The sequence below is a fragment of the Bubalus kerabau genome, chromosome 9 (genome assembly GCF_029407905.1).
Source record: "Bubalus kerabau isolate K-KA32 ecotype Philippines breed swamp buffalo chromosome 9, PCC_UOA_SB_1v2, whole genome shotgun sequence".
NCBI lineage: Eukaryota > Metazoa > Chordata > Mammalia > Artiodactyla > Bovidae > Bubalus > Bubalus kerabau.
In genome coordinates this window covers 73,851,358-73,874,476 of record NC_073632.1, presented here as the reverse complement: position 1 = coordinate 73,874,476, position 23,119 = coordinate 73,851,358, and the positions used below count along the sequence as shown (strand labels likewise).

Below are 23,119 nucleotides of genomic sequence, written 5' to 3'. Positions count from 1 at the left end.
TCAGCTTCATTTTCTCTGAAAGTTTTTGCCTCTTGGAAACCACCTGCTGAGTGCCTGGAAATCACTTACCCCTACACCAGGGAGCTCAGGTCCTTCATCTGGCCGGCAGTAGTTAGTTCTCTGGTGTGTGGGGAGAGTGCATTCTGGCCTGGCAGATGTTGAGCTGGCAGCTTGGGGAAACAAAGCAATTAGTAAAACAAAGAGAGATGCTGTGTTTATTCTCTAAACTCAGGAATGATAGCAGCCTCAGGCTTCAAGGATGTGGGTATGGAAATACTTTTACTTCTACATTTCAAAGATTGCATTCTGATTGTTTGCTGGGGAAATCCAATAAAGATCTTCAAACTCATCTTCAGGAAAAGATAAAACCAGCAGAAGTTTCCTTTCCAGAAAATCAATTTTGAAGGAGTCATTTTGAAATTAAACTGTTTCCAAATAATGTTGATTAACAGGCTGCTAAACATGGAGGGTGTCTGGCTTCTCCTGTTTAATATATTTTTATTACTGAATCAAATGATGTGAGAGATGGAATGCTGTTCTCATTTTTAGTGGGAAGCAGAAGAAAGTCCCATCCCCCTACCACCACCCTCTCACCCTCTATGCCTCTGCCTATGCCTATGTCTATGCCTAAGCCTTCAGAACTGTTGAATACACTACATTGGAAAGCAAACGAGACTTGGCACATGTTCTTAAAATTAAGGACATTGAGATGAGATTATCTTGGATCATTCAGGTGGGTCCAAGTTAATCACAAGAGTCCTTAAAATATCTTTTTCACTTGAGGTCAGGGTCAGAGAGAGATGTGACTACAGAAGAACTTTAGAGAGGTGGAGCATTTCTGCCTTGGTAGATGGAGGCAGGAATCATTGAGGCAAGGAATGCGGATGGTCTCTAGAAGCTAGAAAGACAAGAGAGCTTTCTTCCCTAGAGCTTCCAAAAAGTTTCTTAACTGGTTAAAGTAAATAGGGGTTTCCCTGAGTTCTGTGAGCCACTCTAGCAAATTAATAAACCCAAGGATGGGATTCTTGGGACCTCTGATTTGTAACCGTCAGACAGAAGCTATCAATAACCTGGGGACCTACTACTTGCAACTGGCATCTGAAGTGGGCAGCAGTCCTGTGGGACTGAGCCTTTAAACTGTGTTGTTTTGCTGGCAAAATGGTTTATCCCTTCCTTTTTCCTTTTAATGAACGTATGAGTTCATGTATCTTTGGAGAACTTAAGGGTACACTAGGATTCAGGGGTGATTAGAGATAGGATGTAGAACACAGCCAGAGCGGGCCTTCGTTTTCATCAAACATTGGGCAGGACTTGTGAAAGTTCCTGCATCTCATAGTTTCATCACTAGAGAAGAATGTAATTTCTTTGTTTGGTTCCAATTTTTAAAAGAAGGAGGAGTTTGGATCACATGCCCATTTCCTGTTTTAATCAACTCATTGGTCGTCCCCACTACAGCCAGGATTGGTGGGGAAGGGAATGACAACTAGTTGTCCCAAAAATAGAAATATGGGAGCAGTATGTGAAGGTCTAGAGATATAAAAGAGTAGGTGCCTATTACAAGTAGGAGGGAAAAGACCAAAAATCCCTAAACTACTAAGAAAGCATTTGTAGAAAAAAAAAATTTAAAAAAAATTTTAATGCCCTTTGAAAGAATGTCAAACGAAAATGATCTATATGCTTTATTAGGAAAGAAACATAAAGCGATAATGTTGTGTCTAGGTTACTGCTTAGAAAACCTTCCAGTCCTCTTCCTATGTTTCTTAAAGGATATGATACAGGATACTGATGAACAGTCAGATAAAGGTCTGGAAGGGTCAGGAATTTCTGGGGTGTACAGTACTATCCTTCTGGTGTGTGGATGTGTCCACTAAACTGAAAGTTCTCTGAACTCTGTACTTTTGGGAATTTTATGGACTTTTCCTCTTGTAAGCATGAACAATTACTAACTCCTCTTCCAGTCCCTCTCCTCCAGAGAATGGGGGTTAGGCCTGAAAATTCCAAGCTTCTAATTATGGCTTGGTGTTTCTGGTGACCAGCCCCCATCCAAGAGCCATCTGAGAATCTACCCAGAGTCACCTTATTAGAACAAAAGGCACCCCTATTGATAACTTTTGGTGAAAGATATGAAATTCATGACCTCCAAAGAAGAAGATTTAGCTTTGGGACCAGGGACCAAGCTTGATCATTCAGGCTCTTGTGTGGCAGAAGTTTATTACAGTGAAAAAGGACAGAGAACACTTCTGACATAGACATCAGAAGGGGAACAGAAAGTGCCCCGCTCACTAGTCTTAGCAAGGCCTTACATACTTTTAGATCTATTCCCACAAGATAGATCTTACATTAACAAGATTAGAACTAACAATAGAAAGGTCTTACCAGACCCACTCCTACAAGGTAACAAGATTAGTCAGAAGGTTCTTGTTAAGGAGGAGAAACAATATACATTTTTATTATATAATCATTAGAAGTGAAGTGAAAGTCAGTCATGTCCAACTCTTTGCGACTTCATGGAATTCTCCAGGACAGAATACTACAGTGTATAGCCATTCCCTTCTCCAGGAGATCTTCCCAACCCAGGGATCAACCCAGATCTCCTGCATTGCAGGCAGATTCTTTACCAGCTGAGACACAAGGTAAGCTCATTAGTACAGAGCATTCTGAAAGAGATGGGAACACCAGACCACCTGACCTGCCTCTTGAGAAACCTATATGTAGGTCAGGAAGCAACAGTTAGAACTGGACATGGAACAACAGACTGGTTCCAAATAGGAAAAGGAGTACGTCAAGGCTGTATATTGTTACCCTGCTTATTTAACTTCTATACAGAGTACATCATGAGAAACGCTGGGCTGGAAGAAGCACAAGCTGGAATCAAGATTGCTGGGAGAATTATCAATAACCTCAGATATGCAGATGACACCACCCTTATGCCAGAAAGTGAAGAGGAACTAAAAAGCCTCTTGATGAAAGTGAAAGAGGAGAGTGAAAAAGTTGGCTTAAAGCTCAACATTCAGAAAATGAAGATCGTGGCATCTGGTCCCATCACTTCATGGCAAATAGATAGGGAAACAGTGGAAAGAGTGGCAGACTTTATTTTTGGGGGCTCCAAAATCACTGCAGATGGTGATTGTAGCCATGAAATTAAAAGACGCTTACTCCTTGGAAGGAAAGTTATGACCAACCTAGACAGCATATTCAAAAGCAGAGACATTACTTTGCCAACAAAGGTTCGTCTAGTCAAGGCTATGGTTTTTCCAGTGGTCATGTAAGGATGTGAGAGTTGGACTATAAAGAGTGCTGAGCACTGAAGAATTGATGCTTTTGAACTGTGGTGTTGGAGAAGACTCTTGAGAGCCCCTTGGACTGCGAGGAGATCCAACCAGTCCATTCTGAAGGAGATCAGCCCTGGGATTTCTTTGGAAGGACTGATGCTAAAGCTGAAACTCCAATACTTTGGCCACCTTATGCGAAGAGTTGACTCATTGGAAAAGACCCTGATGCTGGGAGGAATTGGGGGCAGGAGGAGAAGGGGACGACAGAGGATGAGATGGCTGGATGGCATCACCAACTTGATGGACATGAGTTTGGGTAAACTCCCGGAGTTGGTGATGGACAGGGAGGCCTGGCTTGCTGCGATTTATGGGGTCGCAAAGAGTTGGACATGACTGAGCAACTGAACTGAACTGAACTGGGCTTAAAGAAAATAATGTCTTATGTGACTAAGACAAACCAATGTAGAAAAAAAAAGTTTGTCTTTTTCTCCTCCTTGAGACTGTGTACCCCTTTCTACTCCTCGAGGGTCTCAGACTCATTCCTCCTTGAGGGCCTGGGACTCTTTATCAACCTACCTAAGAATTAACTCTCTCACTATCACACAGAAAATTCCAGGGGATTTAGAAACTCTGTGTTAGGAGCTGGGATCAAAGACCAAATATTAAAAAATAAGATGTTCCTAGTATCTTTTCCCCTAGGAATTTACAAGGACTTTAGGAGCTCTGTGCCAAGAACCAGGGACAGAGATCAGTGCATGTATTTTCTTTTATCACCAGCTGCCAAACTAAAACAAATGCTATCTTCGATTAAATTTATACATGTAGGATTCCAGATCAAATTAATAATTCCTAACTGTTTATTTGGGGCTTCCCTGGTGGCTTAGAGGGTAAAGCATCTGCCTGCAATGCAGGAGACCCAGGTTCGATCCCTGGGTCGGGAAGATCCCCTGGAGAAGGCAATGGCAACCCACTCCAGTACTCTTGCCTGGAAAATCCCATGGACGGAGGAGCCTCGTAGGCTACAGTCCATGGGGTCACAAAGAGTTGGACACGACTGACCCCACATTTTCAGACCCCACATCGACTGTGTGTCTAGTTCTGAGTCACACTTCTAAACAATGTTGATTAACTGAACTTGTTAAGATGTTAAGAGTTATTTGTTAAGATGTTAAAAGGTCCACGAGTCATTTTGTTCTGTGAATGATTAGGGAAACTGAGTGATAGTCTAAACTTGAATGACTTAGTGCTAGATGATGTTATATTTTATATTTGAAAGAGCTGTTTTGTAGCAACCATGCATTCTTATTTTCCATTGCAACATTGGTTGAGAGTGAAAGGAAGGACATTTTTGGTGTAATACGTTAGAACTTATTTCTTGGCCCTGAAAAGGGTTCAGCAGAAGCTAGGAAACCCTAGGTTAGTGGTGTTATCAAGAGATACCTGCTTGATGGAAAGTTCATCAGAATTGAGCATCTATAATTCTTCATGATTAGTTTCATCATTTCTGGTGTGGTCAATAAAGAGCTATATTTTCTCTGAAATCAGTTTAAAATGCCAGAGTATGCTCTAATTTACCTGTTTTCAGATCTACTGACTGCCTCATATTCAACATTTTTTTTCGCACCATGAAGATGGGACTTTATTCAGTATTTTTGGAATTTAAACAGAAACTCTGTCAGTTTCTTCATAATGTACTTGAAAAATCTTGCAACCAACCATTTTTTATCACAATGTCATCCTTTCAAATATTTCTTTCATATTTCTTCTGATATCTGCATTAAAGCTCTTCCATGTATGCTTTTGAAGGGATTGAATAAGATTAAAAAAAAAATATTTGTAGGCAGAAAGCAGCCATTGAAAGGAAGCCTCGAAGATTTTGGATTGTATGTGGAATAGTGCCTTAAATTCAGATGATGATTTGTAAGGGTTATTTGGAGTTTAACTACTCAAACTGACTTGACTCATGAAAATACCATATTAAGGGGAGAATATCAGATCCTTCATTGTACAGTTTACTTTTGCCTTCCCTTGGCCCTTAGCTTTACAAGATCATTTCTTGTACTGTTAATAATAGAATAGTTGTATAGGCTGTCTAATAGTAAGAAATTAAATATACACAGTGTTAATCAGATTCACTTGTGATAGGTATCCATTGTCAGTTATGAACTCCACACTCCACCTAAGAAGTTTAGAAATTAAGACTCTCTTAGGATAGGTTATAAGAGCTAGAATATTATAGAATTTTTTCCCAAGGTGAGATTGTCAACTGTTCTCTAATACCTAACTAAGAAAGCACTAAATTGTAGTAGAAATTTGAGAATTGTGGTTTGGGTGTAAGCCGGGCAGAGGATTTGGGGGGTGGATTTCAATAGAGATGAGAGCACATCTCCAGGCCCATGAAGTTACACTGGAAGATTCTGCTGTTGTTTTTTAAATGTGATAGTTCAGTGTTTGGAAGAATAACGTTTGGAGTCTGGAAAAAAAAAAAAAAGGATAAGAATGCACCAAGCAACCTTTCCAATTTCCTCTTAGGTTTATACCATTTAAAAATAGTGTCTTTAAGATTTGTGCATTCTGATACTTAATCAGATGAAAACAGTGTTATAAAGTGATTAAATGTTATAAAGCGATTAAATAAATTAAGCTGGGCCTAAAATTCTGTTCTAAATAAGAGTGTTGTGGAGGAAACTCTCCTTCTCTGATGGTTAGTTTCTCTGTCAGAAGTAGTTTCAAATAGTTTGAAAGAGCATATCCTCACTGGGGTTTTTGCCTGTCCTGAATATATATGGCTATGACTTCTGAGTGCCACATAGGAGAAATGTAACTTCTATATTCTGATGAAAAAGCCTATAACCAGATAGAAAAACAAACCTTTGGTTGAAAGATGAGATATTCCACTCCTTTGGAGATTGCATCTGGGACCAGAAATCTTGCATTTCACTAACTCTGTTTGGCCATTTAATGCCCAAGTGTCCACTTTGCTGCTGGAATGTCTAGATTTCTGTCGGACAAGAACACCCATAGGAGACATTAAGGCAAAGAGCAGGGGAGACAGTTATGGCAAGGTACTATGAACTGAGCAGAAAACAAACCCTGTACCAGAATTAGAGTGAGAGCTGAAAAAGGCAGAAGAAAGCAATCGTTTCTGGGAGGTGCAGAGAGAACACTTCAACAGCTGCTGCTGGGTACAGAGACTCATTTCTGATCTGGAGTGACAGAGTGGCTGAAAAGTGTTAAAGAAACCCACACTTTTAGGCTAAATCTAGATCTTTAGAGACATCCACTCATTTGTCATCTGTAGGATTTAGTCACAAAGGATGTGATTTGTTTTTGTTTTTGTTAAGCTGATGTGGTGTAAAGCATTAAGAGTGGATTTGTAACCAACTCTGAACTTCTGAAGACTGATGCCTTAGTGTGTCCTCTTGTTCTAACATAGAAGCTTTAAGTCTATTTTGCTGTGAATAGAGAAAATTAATGTGTCAGCCATTTTCAAAGACCAAAAGCAAGAAATGTGAAATATAGACATACTTAAGAAATTGGGGATTTAAATCTGAATAACAAGGAAAATAAAGGGAATCTATGGTCTTTCTTTAAAAATACAAATTTTAACTGTGAGATACAGTTTTAGCATATGTTAGCAGATATTTGAGCTTTTATTAGGGCCAGATAACATACAGATTAGTACATGATGGTTTTTGAGTTCCCTGCAGTTTGTAGTTTAGTAAATGGGTTTAGCCTGTAAATACCCAACTATAGTAGGAAAAAGTGAAAAAGATGGGAAAATCAGGCAAAGAATGACTAAAGGAAGTGCTGGGTTGAAAATGAGCCAAATCCAATTTCCAGCTGAAACCTTGCAGGTAGAAATCTGTGCCCAATGGGTAGCACAGAATATTTATAAGTACTTTTTGTGCTGTTGGACGTGGGAGAGTAATCAGAACTTTTAAAACTTTCCTCTAGTTATGACACATGAATACTTCTAGCCAAATAGCCAAAGAATGGTTTAAGTGAATTTTAAATAAAAAGTAATTGGTTAAAGTAAGACATTAGAAAACATTGTCCAATTTAAGGGAATTGGAAGCAAAAAATGAGCAAGCTGTAAAACTAATAGTAAAATACTATTTTTTTCTAAGGAGTTTTTGTCCAGAGAACATTATTTGCATTCCAGGATGGTTGAAGTACACTCCTGTTTAGAAATACCTGAACAAACCAAAAATTTGGCCATCTTTGAGCTTTCTGCCAACTGAGAATGCTCTCACTGGGTGAATGAGAAAGAGCTGATGAGAAACATTAGTACTGTTCCTTGCTTCTCTCTCCCATCTGTGGAGTCAAGAAGTAAAATACCACCAAATAGGTGATCATTATATTTTCAGTGTTAGTATTAAAGTTCCACAAAAATGTAAATTAAAAAATATTTATTTTTCCAGTAGATTTGCAAAACGATTAAATGAAATTTGGAATAAATTGTTTCACTTTAGATTTTTGGCATTTACAAAAGCTTTTCACTTTCTTAAATGTCGATAACCTGGATACCCCTATTTAGAAATGAGCAACCTTAGGAGAAGAATCAGCAGTTTGGAATGTTCAGTGCACAGTTTGTATAAAGGGAAGGCATTTGAATTGCCAACTTCCTATAATTTCTGTAGTGAGTTTAGTGCCTAGAATCATTGAGTTATGTGTGGGCTCACTAGATCGTTAACTGCTGCTTTTTGAGTTTGCTACATTCATTTTCTTCTAAAATTTAAAAAAATCCAAAGAGCAGGTGGAGAAATCTAGAGAGGGTAAGTTCCAAATGACTTTACAATTTCCAAAATGGATTCATATGATTTTTTTCATTACTGTATTTATCAGTTCTGAATTTATTTTAGAATAAAAACCTTGCCTAGAAAAAATTGATAAAGCATAAGCTATATATTTGAGCAAATACATTTTTTGCAAGTCAACCATTACTTTTAATCGCTGATGTAAGACCTACATAAATAAGGACATATGCTTTGCTTTGCAAACCAAATTTCCTGCGTAAATGTTAAGATAGAAAATGAGCATAAGATGGTTCTGAAAGAATGCATAAAAATAGGCTTCCCAAGAATTAGTATTTTTCTAAAAATTTATAGAGAAAGAAATGATTCATACAAATGCATTATTTAAGGACAGACTTTCAACCAGGCTTTTGCAGCATTAATTCTTTTACATTATACTTCATCCAGACTCTAGCTTCAATATGATCATGATGTCATAGTCATGATCATTATGATGAAAAATACTTCTAAAAACACAATTTGCTTTTAGCTGTCTTGTAGGACACACCATTAAGATGTTTACCATGACCAATTACATAACTAATTTTAAATCTGATGAGAAGAGGAAAATATTAGGGGAAATCTTATAAAATTAGAAGGCCATTGACTAAAAATTAGCCAAATGGAGTAATTTTATATATCAAAGACCACAAGAACTATATAATAAGTCTATAGCTATTTGTTGTTATTGTTTTGTAGCTAAATCATGTCTGACTCTTTGTGACCCCATGGACTATAGCCCTCCAGGCTCCTCTTTCCTTGGGATTTCTCGGGCAAGAATACTGGAGTGAGTTGCGATTTCCTTCTCCAGGGAATCTTCCTGATCCAGGGATCAAACCCATGTCTCCTGCATTGGCAGATGGATTCCTTACCACTGAGTCACCAGGGAAGCCCACCTATAGATATTTATGCAGATACAAAATGTAAAATGGTTGATTGTAAAATTATGGAGTTATACAATATATTGTGTAGTAGATAAGAGTGGAATTTTAACTTGTGACAGTATGCTTATTTAGCTCACTGAACTTTATATACCATTTGTCCTTAAGAGAAGTTTGTTGTTGTTTTCAAATGCTTTCCAAATATTAACTAATGTTTAAAAAGTGTGCAGTCACCATTTATGAGATAGGATAAAACACAAAGTTTTATCCTTTAAGAAGTGTGTTCCTTTAATTGTTATCCAAGGATAGGAATTGCCCTACCACACTATTTTTCTCCTCATTGTCTCTGGTTGCAGCTTCTTCTCTGAGCTATAATCATTTCTTCTTTTTCCAGTCATGCTAGACACTTCAGCCAAATTCTCTCACATGGTTGTCAAGCATACTGTATTCAGGCGGTCTATGTTATGGACAACCTCAGTCTGTATCAATAATTTAAAAAACCTCCTGCTTACACCTCTATTGCTGGCATTATGCTAGGTGCTTTCATGTATTTTCTCATTTAGTCCTTCACACTTTTTCATGAAATGAGTCTTGATATTTTTTGCAGGGGAGGTAATTGATACTGAGAAGTATGTAATGGTTGTGGTTCCAAGTGGTATTCAGGTTGCCAAATTTTATGGTCAATCTTTGCTGCTCTTATTATTTAGATACTAAGCAGTAAATGTCACAGTTCAATACCCCCTACTTTTTGGAATCTTTCTTCATTTTCTGGAAAGGCATACCCTACCAGTTTTCTTATGCTGCAGGGGTCGAATTTTCTTTTGAGGTCCTTGCTGGTTCTTCCTCTGGTCTTCACATCTAAGTGTTCAAGTGCCTTGGAACTCAATTCTTACTCTCTTCTCTATCCACGCTCAGTCTTTAAGTTCCTTCTGATACTCACAATTTATTTTATACATATAAAATGGCTCCCAGTAAAATCACTCATATATATGGATTTATTAAAGAAAGCAACTAGAAATGATCTCCTATTTTTTAAAATTTATTTAAATGTGCTTGGATATCAGCTTTTTAAGGAAAGTTCATTCTTTGAGAGATGCCAGCTTCTACCAGTGTGTCTGGTCTGGAGCAATTATACTCTTTTCAGGTACCTCTAAAAACATCAAAGGACAAGAAAGTGGTGACATGAGGAAAGACACTTCCTTCTAGCATTTTATTCTTATAAATATGAGTTTACCATGCTCAGAATTTTTCTTTACTGATCCAGTAATGAGAAAAAGCTGGAGAATACGTTAAGCTATTTGAGATGTTAGACATTTAGGGAAGACCTAAGGCCATTACTGGCATAATCAGAAAGTTCTTTGGTGACAATTCAGATTTAGCTGAAATAAATTTCAGGAACTAGAATGAGGACTAGGACTCAAATTAGGAATTTTGAAATTTCCCATCAAGTTGGTGATAACACAGATCCAGAGAGAATAGGAAGCCTTTTATTCATTAAGAGAGCTATGGACCTATACAAAGAAGAAGATTAGTGAGGATTAATGAGTTATGGATTTCAAAAAATGAACATATTCTTAATAAGTCAAGGAAAATCAGAGCATATTACAGATGCATAGAGAAAAACTAAAACTATATAATTGCAATAAAAGATTGAGGAGAAAGATTTAAAAATCTATTGATTTGAATTTCTTTAAATATTACTTTAATTGTACATTGTGCATACAGTGTTTTATAATTATTATATTGTTTATAGTTATTTTAGTTCCATAGATATAAAACCTTAGCTATGTGCCATTTACTATGATCAGCAATGGAGACTATCAGGTGAATGAAATATAGTATCTGTGCTCAGTGGACTTTCTGTACAATGGATTAGACATAGGAAGACAGACAATTACAGTATGGAAATTGAAAAGTCTTGTTTCCAGGTTAGTATTGGGATTTGGAAGACAACTTATTAAAATCTCTCGAAATGTGGGCTCCCCAGGTGGCTCAGTGGTAAAGAATTCCCCTGCCATTGAAGGAGACGGAGGAGATGTGAGTTCGATCCTTGTGACTGGAAGATCCCCTGGGAGGATATGGCAACCCGTTACAGTATTCTTGCCTGGAAAATCCCATGGACAGGAGCCTGGTGGGCAGTCCATGGAGTCAGAGTCAGACACGACTTAGTAACTGAGCACATACACACAATGAAATGTGGGATTGAGCTCAGAAAGGATATTTAATGACTCAGTTGAAATATGTAAGTTTGGACATGTAGAAACAGTCAGATGTCAAGTGCTGTTTAGAGTGATTTAGCCAAAAAAAATAAAAAATAAAAAAAAAATCCTGTGTTGGCTATAGTGTGGAGATATAACCTTATCAAGATCTGTTGTTGTTCAGTCACTCAGGTGTATCAGACTCTTTGCGACCCCATGGACTGCAGCATACCAGGCTTCCTTGTCCTTCACTATATCCCGGATTTGCTCAAACTCATGTCCATTGAGTTGTCTCCTGGATCCTCATATCAGGATCTAGGAGAAGCTTAAAATGTCTGTAGCACAGTGTAATAATATGAGGGTAGAAGACCAAAGAGGGTTAGGATATAAAAGGTGAATCATTACCAAGTTTCTTAGGTCAGGGCTCCAAAGTTGTTCAGTTCATTTCTGTATCACTCTGCCACAGATGGGGAATGAGACTTTCTCAGAATCAGCATATTAGATTTCCTGCCACACTGCATGTTCCCAAAGGTCAGAACTCAGTTTTCATGTTACTTGACCTACCCTTTGCCTATTTCTGTCATCAGGTCCACATGATTGTGGACCCCTTTCTTCTTACCGAATTTCCTAAGGATTGTTCCCATGTTCTTACAAACCTTGCCACCATTCCTTATCTCTCCTACCTTTAGTCTTTTTTTTTTTTTTTTTTTTGGTTTTGTTTTTCCAAGAGGTACTTCATTTTGTTATTTTCAAGCCTCCTTTCACAATAACCTTTTGTGCCCATTAAACCCACAGCTTCAACTTTTAGCTTAGGATTTGAAACAATTTCTCATTTTCTCCTTATCTTCCTAACTTAAAAAAAAATACTATACTTCAGTGTTTTAGTACACCAAAAAAATGAAGAAAAAAAATCAGTTGTATTCCACACTAAAAAATAAGACTTGTTCTTTCTAAACTGCTCTGTTTTTTAAGGAACTTGGATTTTCTAAAGAGAAATAAATGGAGGCTGTTGTAGGCTCCCCAGGTGAGAAATAACAATAAAATTTCTATTTTAGATACAAAACATCTAGAAAAGACAAGTTTATAGAGACAGAAAACAGAGAAATGGTGCCTAGGGTGGTGGGTAGGAGTAGAAATGAAATGCAAGCAGATAGCATAAGGTAACTTTCTGGGTGATGAAAAAGTTCTAAAACTGGATTTTGGCAATAGTTGCACAACTCTATAAATTTAGTAAACTCACTGAACTGTACACTTATAAAGTGAGGAGGGTTTTCTGTTTGTTTGTTGGCTGCATGGCACGTGGGATCTTATTTCCCTGACCAGGGATTGAACCCACATTCTCTGCCTTGGAAGCATAGAGTCTTAACCACTGAATTAAGAGTAACAACATCAACAGGTATATATATATATATGGCTGAATCTTTTCACTGCTCACCTGAAACTATCACAACATTGTTAATCAGCTATACCACAATACAAAATAAAAATAATTTTAAAAACTGCATCTCATAAAGTTATTCAATTGTCTAGTTTAGAAAAATACTCTAATTATAAAGCAGATAATCCATTCAAATAGAGGCAAGGATACCAATTAGAAAGCTTAAAATACTAATACAAGAGAGAGAAGATAATTGCCTCTGTGACTGAAAGAGAAATATTCAGAACAATTTTAGGTGATGTTATTTGTAGGATGTGTGACTGATGAAGTGTAGGGAGTAAAAAGGCACTGTAAAAGGAAAATATCCAGACTTCTGACATAAGCATCAGAATGGATGGTGATGAAACTCATTAAATCAAGAATACAGGACATGGAGGGATGGTTTTGCAAGGAAAAAGGAAGAGTCTATTTTAAAGTATGCTCAGTTTGAAATATCTGTGAGATGTCTGAGCTGAGGTGTCTGGTTAGAAGTTAACAGTCTGTAGTTCGGGAAAGAATTCCAGGATGAAGTTGATGATTCAAGTGTCAGAAAATATAAATAGTAAATGAAGTTCTGGGAGAGGATTAGATGAAACTGGACAGTGTGTAGCTCATGAGAAAGAATGATGGAATTCTGTGAGGAAATCCAAAATATAAGGTAAAAAAGAGGAACTTAAAAAGCCTAAAAATAAGCAATTGGAGAACTTTATTAACTCAATGCTTACAATGAATCAGTCACTACTCTAAGCTTTCTTACCTGTGTAAACTCATCTAATTCTCACAAAATCCAATAAAGGTAGTCTCAAATTTATTACCTCAATTCTAAGGTGATTAAGGCTGCTCAATGTTGTATAATTTTCCAAGACCAAAAGTCTGGATTATAGACCTTCAGGTAGATATAATGAATAATATTTAAAGGGACTCAGTGCCACTGAGAATACTTGTGATTTTAGAATCAAAATTCAAGCTGTGGCTAACTGATGCTTTTATTTTTCCTCACAAAAAATGATAGAACTCATCAATGTTCTCAATGTGTGTGGAACTTAAAATTTCATGGAATTTTAAGTTGTCAAAGGAGAATTTTTTTGAAGCATGGCATCCTGTATTAAGGACCTATGTCAACGCAAACTCCCTTTTCTGGAACATGGCGGGTTGTCATTGTATGGATAGAGATTGGTGAACTGGAAATAATGCAGTAATGATAGATCTCTAGCTCTAGCTCTATCCACTACACTTACTTAATTAAGCAAAGAAAAGTGTAGTCCCTGTATAACTGGGGATGAGAAAGTGTAACCTTCCTTTATGCCTGGATGTAGAAGGAAATCTGATACTAGTGAACAATACAAGGACTACTCCACTGTCTTTAAAAACATTAATCACATTTAATCTTTCTTCTGTATTTCTTATCTTTCCAAATGCTGTATACTGAGTAACTTAAACCAGGCACCTAGGAACAATCCGTTTTTTGTTTTTTTTTTAAATTTTTTTACTCTTCCCATTTGTTAATTTTTAAATTCTATAGATTCTATTTATTAACATCTCTTGAATATATACCTCCTCACTTCAGGTCGTCATTATTTCTTGGATGGATTATTGAGACCATCTTCTAACTACAGCTGACTCTTGAACAACACAAGTTTGAATTAAGTGCATCCATTTATATGCAAACTTTTTCAATAAATGTGTAGCCTTTATTTCTGGTCACACTATATTCAAATACATTCTACACATCACTGACATATTGATCTATTGTAAAAGGAAACTCTTACTGTGTAGTCTCTTGCTAAAAATTCTATGTAGTTTTCCTTTGAATTTGTTTTTTATCATCTGTCCTTTATGTATTTCTAAAGCCTTCCTTCTCTGCATATCTTTCTTCACATTTATACTTCAACTAGACTAAATGTGTAATTTGCAAAGACTTGATTCTTTCCTCAGTTCCCAGTCTTTGAAAAGAATTTTGTTATTTTTATCTGTTCACCGGTGACTTACTAAATTTCAAATAACTAAATAATTCTCATTAAATCCTTTTAGTGTCCCTATGAGTGTTACTAGGCTTTCCAGGTGCCTCAGTGATAAAGAATCTGCCTGCTAATGCGGGAGTCACAGGAGACGTGCGTTCGATCCCTAGGATGGGAAAATCCCTTGGAGGAGGAACTGGCAACCCACTCCAGTGTATTGGGCAATCCATCCCAGGGGCAGAGGAGCCAGCAGGCTACAGTCCATAGGGGTTGTAAAGAGTTGGACGTGACTGAGTGACTGAGCACACACATGCATGTTACTATTATTTCCAATTTATAGGAAAGGAAACTGAAACTCAGAGAATAATTGCCCAAGGAAAGAGAGCTACCAATAAGAGTTAGAGCTAGAATTCTAAACCATCTTTTATGTTTCATGTAAGCGACTCTATGTTTTCACGTGTCCTAAGGAAGTTTCCCTGCACTCCTGTACCTCCCAACCTTCAGCCCACACTTATGCTTGGTACTCCTAAATGGGTTTCTGTAACAAGCCTTATGAAATTACTGTTGCAGCACTTAAAGTGTTATAATGGTTTTTACCTTTCTATCATGATAATTAGACTTTATGATTCCTTAGGCTAGGGAACATGTGTATTTACTTCCTTAGTGTTATTAAAGTTCCTGGTGTAGAGAAATCACTCAATAAATGTTTGTGATAGGGAGAAAGAAAAAAAGGAAACTTTACCTTATTTCATTTTGTTTTATTTTTCTCTAAATTAATTCCTTTGAAAGCCATATATTAAAAACAGTCTTCAAATTTGTCACATTTGGGGTATTTCCAGACTAGTGGTTCTTAGTATTTCTATGTGAAAGTATTAAATTCTTATACACCCAAACCGGTTCATTTCATTTGTGCCTACTTGTATTGCTTTTAAATTTATCCCCATTCCAGTGACCTAATACATGTTGATCAATCCCATTTAGTTCTAATTTTTTTAAAAAATTGATTTCATATACACTTAAAATCTATAATCACATATATGCATGCATAGAGATGTGTGCTATGCATACATGTATGTGTGCACACATGTGTATGTGCATAGGTTATATATTATTGAACTCACCTGATATTATGAAGGTGATTTCAAAATATCTAAATACTATTCATTAAGAAATTCTTCTTCATTTTCTATAGCTTTTTTATCACATAATAAATTTCTTTGAAGTCTGCTTCTGGATTGTTCATCCTTTTTCAGTGATTACTTTATTGTTGAACTATGATCATACCTTTAAAATAAAATCCACTATTCTATGTTTATATAAAAATATACTTTTTAAGTGATTTTAAGAATAAGGCATGACATTTTAGGAAGCAGAAGGACAAAAGAAGAAAATAAAATCACCAGTTATCACGTTAAATTTTTTTCTGGTAAATACTGTATTTCCATTATTAATATACATATAGGCTCAGGCACACATATATGTGTGGATCTGTATTTATCTGTGATAAAGTGATATAAAGATATAGGTGCATATGTATGCATAGGTACACATGTGTATAGTCTAACAGATTATTACATTTTACTCATTGCCCTGAAATTACACCAGGGCATTGCTTCAAACCTGAGACTAAATGTGACCCAATGAACCCTACATAGTTTAAAGTGAGCTGCTAGACTGTATATGCAGGACTTGGAACATGAAGTCCTGCAAGCTTTGGCAACAGAGATGGCCAGTGCTGTATCTTGGAAGCCAAAGGAAACTTGATACTAGTGAAGTCAGAAGCAAGTGTTTTTTAAGTGCTGGAGCACCTCATCTCACTTCAGGTCGAGAAAGAGGAAGATTGAGAAGTTAGCAAGGGGAGGAGAGATTTATTTTTCTGAAAGTTGACCACATCCTCTGAGTTTTCTGCCTCCAACATTATGAGTAAAGGTAGTTGGGCTCTTCTTTCTCACCTCAGGTATTGTGATGAGATTTTCAAGTAATTCATTTGGAGATCATGGCATTGGGCTGTGGGAGTTTGAGTAACATAGGGACTAGTATTTGACATATATCTACAAAGTCAAAAAGTAGGAGGTTATGATGGAAGAAGCTCTCTGCCTAGGGTGAGTGATACTGGGAATAAACTACATTTCCGTCAATGACTCAGCGTGTATGTGGGTTCTCTGCAGACAAGATATGAACTTGAGGGAGGAGAAGGGAACGTGACTAATCGGTAAATTTTCTGAAGCCCAAGAGCTGAAGGCGATAGTTGTAAGTGGCTAGCCTTTGGCAAGGAAACTGCAATATCATTCGTAATTAGGATGTTTCTAAGTAATATGCAGAAGTATTCCATGAATGAATGGGTCAGTGTTTAACTTTTGCCACATCTAAATTACAGAGATATCAGCAATGCAAAACAGTGTATATACTTCTCCTTATCCCCTTTTCTCCCTGGACCCTCTGCTAAAGTGAAAAAGAAAATTTAGTGGGTAGGGGAAGGAGACACAGAGAGTTAGTAATTAAAAAGTCAACAATACTTTCTGTTTCTCTGTTATAAACTTGGAAGCTTCTTTATAGGGCTTTAGCAGTTCAGTTCAGCTCTGTCCAGTTCAGTAGCTCAGTCGTGTCTGACTCTTTGCGACCCCATGGACTGTAGCTCACCAGACTTCCCTGTCCATCACCAACACTTGGAGCTTGCTCAAACTCATGTCCATAGAGTCGGTGATGCCATCCAACCATCTCATCCTCTGACATCCCTTTCTCCTCCTGCCCTCAATCTTTCCCAGCATTAGGGTCTTTTCCAAGGAGTCAGTTCTTCACATCAGGTGGCCAAAGTATTGAAGCTTCAGCTTCAGCATCAGTCCTTCCAATGAATAATCAGGATTGATTTCCTTTAGGATTGACTGGTTTGATCTCCTTGCAGTCCAAGGGAATCTCAAGAGTCTTCTCCAACACCACAGATCAAAAGCATCAATTCTTTGGTGCTCAGCTATCTTTACGGTCCGACTCTAACATCCCCATACATGACTACTGGAAAAACCATAGCTTTGACTAGATGGACCTTTGTTGGCAAAGTAATATCTCTGCTTTTTAATATGCTGGCTAAGTTTGTTGTAGTTTTTCTTCCAAGGAGCGAGTGTCTTTTAATTTCATGGCTGCAGTCACCATCTGCAATGATTTTTGAGCCCAAGAAAATAGTTTCTCACTGGTTCCATTGTTTACCCATCTACTTGCCATGAAGTGATGGGAATGGATGCCAAGATCTTAGTTTTCTGAATGTTGAGTTTTAAGCCAACTTTTTCACTCTCCTCTTTCACTTTCATTGAGAGGCTCTTTAGTTCTTCTTCACTTTCTGCCATAAGGGTGGTGTCATCTGCATATCTGAGGTTATTGATATTTCTCCCAGCAATCTTGATTCCAGGTTGTGCTTCATCCAGCCTGGCATTTCTCATATGTATTCTGCATATAAGTTAAATAAGCAAGGTAACGATATACAGCCTTGACTTACTCCCTTCTGGATTTGGAACCAGTCTGTTGTTCCATGTCCAATTCTAACTATTGCTTCTTAACCTGCATACAGATTTCTCAGGAAGCAGGTCAGGTGGTCTGGTATTCCCATCACTTTAAGAATTTTCCACAGTTTGTTGTGATCCACACAATCAAAGTCTTTAGCATAGTAAAGAAGCAGAGGTAAATGTTTTTCTGGAATTCTCTTGTTTTTCTATGATCCAGGAGATGTTGCTAGTTTGATCTCTGGTTCCTCTGCCTTTTCTCCAGCTTGAACATCTGGACATTCTTGGTTCACTAACTATTGAAGCCTTGCTTCGAGAATTTTGAGCATTACTTTGCTAGCATGTGTGATGAATGCAATTGTGCAGTAGTTTGAACATTCTTTGGCATTGCCTTTCTTTGGGATTGAAATGAAAACTGAAATTTTCCAGTCCTGTGGTCACTGCTGAGTTTTCCAAATTTGCTGGCATATTGAGTGCAGCATCTTTAACAGCATCATCTTTTAGGATTTAAAATAGTTCAGCTGGCATTCCATCACCTCCACTGGCTTTGTCATAGAGCTGCTTCCTAAGGTCCACCATTGAGCCACCAAGCAGATGACCTACAAACCGGAAAACAATTATACCAAAGAAGTTCTTGTACTGTTTCCAAATTTCTAGGACCCACAACATATTTCCCAACCTGGTGATCCACCAAAGGTACTGAAAACCCCCAGGGAATTTTACATTGAAGTCCAGTGTGATTTGATTACAGAATTTCCACATGACTGGGGAAACAGACTCTTGGAGGGCACAAACAAAACCTTGTGCACATCAGGACCCAGGAGTAAGGAGCTGTGACCCCACAAGAGACTGAGCCAGATTTTCCTGTGAATGTCTAGGAGTCTCCAGTGGAGGCGTGCATCAACAGTGGCCTTCCACGGGATCAGGGGCACTGAATACAACAGTCCTGGGAGATCAAGCATGCTGGCATAAGTCTTTTTAAAGGGGGTCGCCATTACTGGAGGGAACACTGTCCCACCCATCAACAGAAAATTGGATTAAAGGTTTACTGAGCATGGCCCCACACACAGAACAAGACCCAGATTCCCCCACAGGTACTTTCAACCATCAGGAAGCTTCCACAAGCCTATTATTTTTATCCATCAGAAGGCAGGCAGAATTAAATCCACAATCACAGAAAATGAACCAAACTGATCAGATGGATCACAGCCTTGTCTAACTCAATGAAACTATGAGCCATACCATGTAGGGCCACCCAAGATGGATGGGTCATGGTGGAGAGTTCTGACAAAATGTGGTCCAATGGAAATGAGAATGGTAAACCACTTCAGTATTCTTGCCTTGAGACTCCCATGAACAGTATGAAAAGGCAAAAAGATATGACACTGAAAGATGAACCCCCAGGTCGGTAGGTGCCCAATATACTACTGGAGAAGAGTGGAGAAATAATTCCAGAAAGAATGAAGAGACTGAGCCAAAGTGAAAACAACACCCAGTCGTGGATGTGACTGGTGATGGAAGTAAAGTCCAATGCTGTAAAGAACACTATTGCATAGGAACCTGGCATGTTAGGTCCGTGAATCAAGGCAAATTGAAAGCGGTCAAAAAGGAGATGGCAAGTGTGATCATCAACATTTTAGGAATCAGTGAGCTAAAATGGACAGGAATGGGTGAATTTAATTCAGATAACCATTATATCTACTACTGTGGGCAAGAGTCCCTTAGGAAAATAGAGTAGTCCTCATAGTCAACAATAGAGTCCAAAATACAGTAACTTGGGTGCAATCTCAAGAATGACAGAATGATTTCTGTTCATTTCCAAGGCAAACCATTCTATATCACAGTAATCCAAGTCTATGCCCCAACCACTAATGCCAAAGACACTGAAGCTGAACGGTTCTATGAAGACCTACAAGACCTTCTAGAACTAACACCAAAAAAAAAAAAAAAAAAAAGCTGTCCTTTTTATTATAGGGACTGGAATGCAAAAGTAGGTAGTCAAGAGATATCTGGAGTAATGGGCAAGTTTGACCTTGGAGTACAAAATGAAGCAGAGCAAAGGCTAACAGTTTTGCCTAGAGAATGCACTGGTCATAGCAAACACCCTCTTCCAACCACACAAGAAATGACTCCACATGGACATCGCAAGATGGTCAACACCAAAATCAGATTGATTATATTCTTTGCAGCTGAAGATGGAGAAGCTCTATACAGTCAGCCAAAATAAGACCAGGAGCTGATTGTGCCTCGGATGATGAACTCCTTATTGAAAAATTCACACTTAAATTGAATAAAGTAGGGAAAACCACTAGACCATTCATGTATGACCTAAATCCAATCCCTTACAATTATTCAGTGGAAGTGACAAATAGATTCAAGGGATTAGATCTGATAGACAGAGTTACTGAAGAACTATGGGTGGAGGTTCATAACACTGTACAGGAGTTGGTGATCAAAACCATCCCCAAGAAAAAGAAATGCAAAAGGGCAAAATGGTTGTCTGAGGAAGCCTTGCAAATAGCTGAGAAAAGAAGAGAAGCAAAAGGCCAAGGAGAAAAAGAATGATACATCCATCTGAGTACAGAGTTCAAAGAATAGCAAGGAGAGATAAGAAAGCCTTCCTAAGTGATCAGTGCAAATAAATAGAGGAAAACAATAAAATGGGAAAGACTAGAGATCTATTCAAGAGAATTAGAGAAACCAAGGGAACATCTCATGCAAAGATGGGCTCAATAAAGAACAGAAACGATATGGATGCAACAGAAGCAGAAGATATTAAGAAGAGGTGGCAAGAATATCAGAAGAACTACACAAAAAAGATTTTATTGACCCAGATAACCACAATGGTGTGATCACTCACCTAGAGCCAGACATCCTGGAGTGCGAAGTCAAGAGGGCTTCAGGCAACTGCAGGACAAAACCTCAAACTAGGAAAGGATCCTGAGGTTTGGTTTTTATACTAAGCTGGCCTGGAGTTTAGTGGTTATTCTACAGATGTGGATTTTTATGAATTATTTGATTACTGAAAGGTATGGGATTTCTCCAAGATTTTATGCAGAGTTAGAACAACTACTAGTTCACAGAGATATGAAGGGATATAAAAGAACAAGCATGAAGTTGGTTCTGGTCATATCCTATCAAATCCAACTTGCTCAATAAATTGTTTATAACTGTATGTGTGTTTGCATACCATATGTGCATATCTCGTGTACAAATATATATGTTTGCAAATGTGCAATGCATTTATCTCCTCCTTTTGAATATCAAGTTTTTTTAATGTCCAAATATAAGCAAATATGTTATCCGTTTCATATAATTTTTGTCATACCAGTGCCCCACTCCTTTTATTTCCTAAAATTTATGTTGAGGTATTTGTTTTCTCCTTTAAATTTTCTTTGCTTTCATGCTTGTTACTCTTTATTCTTGTATTTTACCATTTTGTTTTATATTTTTTGATATAAAAAAAATTGTACACAATGAACATATATAGTTTGTTGAGTTTGGTCATAAGTGTACACCCATGAAAGCATCAGCACAGTCTGTGTCAGAAACCTCATTCATCATCTCCAAAAGTTTTCTTCCACCCTCTTTATTATTGTTGTTCACTCTTTCTTAAATCACGTTTGGTTTTCAGTCACCCTAAGTCATTGGAGAATTCCATGGACAGAGGAGCCTGGAGGGCTACAGTTCATGGGGTTTCAAAGAGTTGGACATGACTGAGTGACCTAACACTTTCACACCCACTTTAGCTCATCTCACTTCAGTTGCATCAGATTGCTCTGATCTTTAGTGCCCCACCCCAGTGTATGAATTCAGTTTGTTCTCTTCAATTTTTCAAGGAAACACTAGCAGTGCACCCTTGGGTAAACATGAATTTGCTGAAGGTCTAGTAATAATAGCTGGGAACAGGAAGTGAAAGTTCTAAATCCTCATGTTTAATGATTAATTCTTGACCCTTAACCCTCTTCACGGAGAAGGCAATGGCACCCCACTCCAGTACTCTTGCCTGGAAAATCCCATGGACGGAGGAGTCTGGTGGGCTGCAGTCCATGGGGTCGCACAGAGTTGGACATGACTGAAGCGACTTAGCCTCAGCAACCCTCTTCAGGTTTTATCATTACATAAAATCAATGCTTTTCTATCCAGGATTGTCTCATATTGGTTGTTGCTTAACAACAATAAAAAGAATGATATTAAAAACAAACTATGAATTTAAGTAATAAATAATTTAACTAAGTTATTAATTTAATGAATTCAAAATGCTCATTCTCATAGTTTAGTTATGTAGTTTTAAGCTTGGAAGGCCTGACCTGCCTTGAAGTAAGATCCACTTATAATTTATTCTGTATCTTTATTTGTTTTCTTATTTAACTCTCTATTTCATGAGGAATTTATTTTGTGCATTGCATAAGATGAGGATCAAACTTTATAAAAACTGGTCCATATAGTTCTCAGTACTATATATTTGCTAGACTATTCTTTACCTGTCTGTATTGGAGGCAGTTTCTCGATTTTTTAATTCTATTTCTTTGGTTTACCTGAGTCGTCTTAATGCAAAATCAGTAACTCACAATGCAGTATTTTCTAATACATCTTTTTTAAAAAAATTTTTTTTGTTAAAGGATAATTGCTTTACAGAATTTTGTTGTTTTCTGTCAAACCTCAACATGAATCAGCCATAGGTATACATATATCCCCTTCCTTTTGAACCTCCCTCCCGTCTGCCTCTCCATCCCACCCCTCTAGGTTGATACTGAGCCCCTGTTTGAGTTTCCTGAGCCATACAGCAAATTCCCTTTGGATATCTATTCTACATATGGTAATGTAAATTTCCATGTTACTCTTTCCATACATCTCACCCTCTCCTCCCCTCTCCCCATATCCATAAGTCTATGTCTGTTTCTCCATTGCTGCCCTGTAAATAAATTCTTCAGAACCATTTTTATAGATTCCATTCTAATACATCTTAACAGTGACATATATTTTTCTTTTTATCAATAATTGTTGAAGTTCTTGTCTTATTCTTTCAAATTGATTTTAAAAACAATATTAATTTCTATATAAACATCTGATGGGGCTTTTGACTGAAATTATGTTGAACTTAAA

The 23,119-nt window shown here is 37.5% G+C and overlaps 1 protein-coding gene across 1 annotated transcript in view; it reads left to right on the top strand.

The window, feature by feature from the left end:
- THEMIS (thymocyte selection associated) overlaps positions 1–23,119 on the top strand; it is a 191,164-nt gene that overhangs the window by 85,320 nt on the left and 82,725 nt on the right. The window lies entirely within an intron of this gene.